The sequence below is a fragment of the Schistocerca piceifrons genome, unplaced genomic scaffold (genome assembly GCF_021461385.2).
Source record: "Schistocerca piceifrons isolate TAMUIC-IGC-003096 unplaced genomic scaffold, iqSchPice1.1 HiC_scaffold_943, whole genome shotgun sequence".
In the NCBI taxonomy this organism is placed as follows: Eukaryota; Metazoa; Arthropoda; class Insecta; order Orthoptera; family Acrididae; genus Schistocerca; species Schistocerca piceifrons.
Window position 1 is genome coordinate 675,001 of NW_025729216.1, and position 5,000 is coordinate 680,000.

The following is a 5,000-nucleotide window of genomic DNA, read 5'->3' on the forward strand; positions in this document are numbered from 1 at the left end:
GAATGTGGCTAAACGACAGGTCCACCTACAGGGATCCGACGGAACTACGCCACCCATGCCGGCAAAACAGTATCGCCATCTATGAAAATAGGGCGACACCACATGCAATACCGCCATCTATGCGCATCTGACAACACTACGTCCGCACCACAAAACATACCGCCATCTGTAGGTCTCCCGCAACATGACCTCCTGCAACGACGCTACCGCCATCTATGAGACGCCAAGCCGACTAAGACAGCGATGGCGCCACAGTGCCCGCCTTTCGACGCCACCCACAAAGCCTGCAGCCTCTGTCGACCATAGCACCCATTCTCCAGTGGCTCTGCCGCACGAAGCCGTGGACCGGCAATGACTCCACCCGCACCCGTTCGTGGACCACCCCAACCGCCAAACGCGCACCTCCAGCGGATGAACGGCGGACGTTTCCCGCACTCGTAAAGTGCAATCCACCCCTATAACTTGCGTTTCATGAAGAGTTATTTCCAATATGCGACATTCCCGCTGTCCCTATACATGAGCCGCGACCTGTACCACTTACGAGCGAGAGACGCGATCGCGTTGCTCACTGTACGGCGTCCGATACCGAGCCATCAGCATGTCGGTCCCCATTCGCGTTGCACTCGCACTCGCACTCGCACTCGCAGTCGCAAAAACGTGGGGCAAATATATTACGCGGAAGAGTTATAACAGACCGAGCCCCACTGCATGGGGGGAGTCTTTGTCACTAATGTACACAGATGGAACATTTTGGACTGGAACCAGATTACCCGTACACACGGCGCTGATTAGTAATCAATGCAGAGCCATCAAATTACAGAATATATATACAACTGTCCGTATACATGCTGAAAGAGTGTGCCCACAATGGGAACCACACGTCAGCCAGACACTCTCATCACGCACCACTCTCTGCTTCTAACGGGCGCACATACAATATGTAAGCACCAGCATGGAACAACATCCAGTGCATCCTCTCCACCACATTACACAATCCACACTATCACAACCAGACCAGGAGGTCCATGCGGAAAATAGAATATCCCCCCCTTTCGACATCCACCATTGCGCAGATAAGGCACCAATACCCACACATGTCCTATACAACGGTGCACCCAACATCACAATAGTACCTCCTGTCACAGCCCACAAACAATGACCTGAGTCAAAGACACAGGTCTGACACAAGCATAGAATTGGAGCGCCGCCTCTAATAAGCCAAAGGTGCATCCTGACGTGACAAATCTCATCATGTCACAAGCATTCACTTACTATAATCACTATCAACGAACGTGCCGCCCCCGCCCCCCCCCCCTACACCTTTCCTTACAACAACGTGTAACCTAACCTAACCTATGTTGTACCTTAACCTAACCTATGTTGTGCCTTAACCTAACCCATGTTGTGCCTTAACCTAACCCATGTTGTGCCTTAACCTAACCCATGTTGTGCCTTAACCTAACCCATGTTGTGCCTTAACCTAACCCATGTTGTGCCTTAACCTAACCCATGTTGTGCCTTAACCTAACCCATGTTGTGCCTTAACCTAACCCATGTTGTGCCTTAACCTAACCCATGTTGTGCCTTAACCTAACCCATGTTGTGCCTTAACCTAACCCATGTTGTGCCTTAACCTAACCCATGTTGTGCCTTAACCTAACCCATGTTGTGCCTTAACCTAACCCATGTTGTGCCTTAACCTAACCCATGTTGTGCCTTAACCTAACCCATGTTGTACCTTAACCTAACCCATGTTGTACCTTAACCTAACCCATGTTGTACCTTAACCTAACCCATGTTGTACCTTAACCTAACCCATGTTGTACCCTAACCTAACCCATGTTGTCCCCTAACCTAACCCATGTTGTCCCCTAACCTAACCCATGTTGTCCCCTAACCTAACCCATGTTGTCCCCTAACCTAACCCATGTTGTCCCCTAACCTAACCCATGTTGTCCCCTAACCTAACCCATGTTGTCCCCTAACCTAACCCATGTTGTCCCCTAACCTAACCCATGTTGTCCCCTAACCTAACCCATGTTGTCCCCTAACCTAACCCATGTTGTCCCCTAACCTAACCCATGTTGTGCCTTAACCTAACCCATGTTGTGCCTTAACCTAACCCATGTTGTCCCCTAACCTAACCCATGTTGTCCCCTAACCTAACCCATGTTGTCCCCTAACCTAACCCACGTTGTCCGCTAACGTAACCCACGTTGTCGCCTAAACCTGCTCTGTAATTGTTATACGACTCGTTCAATTAGTGTAGTGTTGCCCACCCGCAACCCTCGCAATATAGTTCGCTACTCGCACTGCCCGCTCCCCTGTGTATCGCTTCATGTTAAACACCTTGCAAGTCTTGCTGACTTTCCACATGCTCCTGCTGTACACTGTAATGTGGATGGCAGCAGGACGTACATGCCGCCCCCCCCCCACCCCTCCCCACGTCCCCACGTCCCCACCTTGCCCCCTGCCTTCGCAAGCTGGTTGGTGACAAGTTTGCATGTTCAATGCCCTTCGCATGCGACGTACGCAGGCTACGTTGTGGTGCGGCCTGTGTCAACTGTCCGCTGATGTCGTACGCGTGAACCACAATCTGTACTGCACATTCGTCCTTATGTACTGAATGATACATCGTGGCACATGTGTGACCGTACAACGACTGCGCCCAAAAACGGCGGACCATACAGTGCAAATATTGTGCACGCAGCTACGTGTCGTCTCCCTATGAGAGCTGGATTGCAGTGTGGTACGCCATAGAGACGTGTGGGAGGAACGGACGCCGTGGATGGCGATCAGCATGAGCTGTCTGTTGATGTATTCGGACCTAGTCGTCTCTCCTCACACACCGTGATGGCATGGTGCACCGCGTTCCATATCTGCGACATGCTACAGAGGCCGGTTGACAGTCGTTCGAGCAATGGACATCGCATACGTACGGGGGCCACCTTCCACGTATTGTCTAGGCGTGCACATTTTGTTGCGTGTATGTGGGCAGACGTAGTGTGGCGTGACACCTGACACAGGCATGCAATAATCGTTGAAGTTGCAAATGGCGATGGACGCCTGCGTTTTCTGGTGAAGTTACGCAAATGAAGAAATGGTAACCTGTTGTGGTGCGGTTGTTCTCGCTAGGGGTGAATCGGTGATGGCGACGATAGGTTGAGGTACTAACCGGTTGTTCCAGCGATACCCACCATGCCGACGAAACTGAACGGCATCTGGGTGTGAAGCGATACGCGGCGGTGGCTGGGTGGGACCGTCCCCGGCCGGTGAGGGGGCGCCTCCCGGCGTGCTGGCCGCGCGGTGCGTGGGCGCACGCGCTACAGCCGGCTGGTGGGGGCGGCCAGTGGCAGGCGCGCCGGCCGACGGACGCGGCAGGCGTCGCAGCTGCGCGCCGGCGCACCCTGCGCGCGGCGCCGTGCGGCCAAAGTAGGTCCTCGCGGGCCCGGTGCGAAGCGCGGTGGACATCTTCAGTGTGCTGGTCCGATTGAGGACTGTGTGCGTTGAGGATGCGCCGCCGCCCGGCGCTCGGCGCCGCGACGCCGTCTGCTGCTCGGTCGCCCCAGCGGTTCTCGCTGGTGGTTTGTATCGCAGCTGTGCGGATGTGTTGGCGCGTGCGCTGTGCTGGGAGAGTTCGCTTCGGCACCCAAGTGGGGCTTTTGTCCTTCTGTGGCGCTGGCGTTGGAGCTGCCGGTCACCGTAGGTGGCGCGTGTTGTCTCCCGCCGGCAATGCCACGACAGCACGCTCCCGGGCCTCTGTCGGCAGCGGCAAGCTCAGTTGGGAGCACGGGTGGTCGCACCGAAAGCGTCTACTCGCCTAACTCCGGGCGATTGCGCCTCTCTCGAACCCGACCAAGTACTTGGGACGGCGCTGCGCGCCGCCGGGACCTGAGAGGGTTTCGAGGTGTATTGTGCAGGGGAGCTCAGCCTCCTCCTGTTTGCAGAATGATTGAGCGGACGCTTGCGTGTTCACGCGGGCCCCCGGGACACACTCCCGGGCGGCCGGCTGCTCAGCTCTAGTTGACGCAGCTCCCTGGTTGATCCTGCCAGTAGTCATATGCTTGTCTCAAAGATTAAGCCATGCATGTCTCAGTACAAGCCGCATTAAGGTGAAACCGCGAATGGCTCATTAAATCAGTTATGGTTCCTTAGATCGTACCCACGTTACTTGGATAACTGTGGTAATTCTAGAGCTAATACATGCAAACAGAGTCCCGACCAGAGATGGAAGGGACGCTTTTATTAGATCAAAACCAATCGGTCGGCTCGTCCGGTCCGTTTGCCTTGGTGACTCTGAATAACTTTGGGCTGATCGCACGGTCCTCGTACCGGCGACGCATCTTTCAAATGTCTGCCTTATCAACTGTCGATGGTAGGTTCTGCGCCTACCATGGTTGTAACGGGTAACGGGGAATCAGGGTTCGATTCCGGAGAGGGAGCCTGAGAAACGGCTACCACATCCAAGGAAGGCAGCAGGCGCGCAAATTACCCACTCCCGGCACGGGGAGGTAGTGACGAAAAATAACGATACGGGACTCATCCGAGGCCCCGTAATCGGAATGAGTACACTTTAAATCCTTTAACGAGTATCTATTGGAGGGCAAGTCTGGTGCCAGCAGCCGCGGTAATTCCAGCTCCAATAGCGTATATTAAAGTTGTTGCGGTTAAAAAGCTCGTAGTTGGATTTGTGTCCCACGCTGTTGGTTCACCGCCCGTCGGTGTTTAACTGGCATGTATCGTGGGACGTCCTGCCGGTGGGGCGAGCTGAAGGCGTGCGACCGCCCCGTGCGTGCTCGTGCGTCCCGAGGCGGACCCCGTTGAAATCCTACCAGGGTGCTCTTTATTGAGTGTCTCGGTGGGCCGGCACGTTTACTTTGAACAAATTAGAGTGCTTAAAGCAGGCAAGCCCGCCTGAATACTGTGTGCATGGAATAATGGAATAGGACCTCGGTTCTATTTTGTTGGTTTTCGGAACCCGAGGTAATGATTAATAGGGA

At 54.4% G+C, this 5,000-nt stretch overlaps 1 non-coding gene across 1 annotated transcript in view; it reads left to right on the forward strand.

The window, feature by feature from the left end:
• Positions 1-4,033: 4,033 nt before the first annotated feature.
• Positions 4,034-5,000, forward strand: part of LOC124772812 — a 1,909-nt gene continuing 942 nt past the window's right edge. Inside the window, exon 1 of the ribosomal RNA XR_007014272.1 lies at positions 4,034-5,000. This exon is cut by the window's right edge and continues 942 nt beyond it. This is a non-coding gene — a ribosomal RNA (small subunit ribosomal RNA).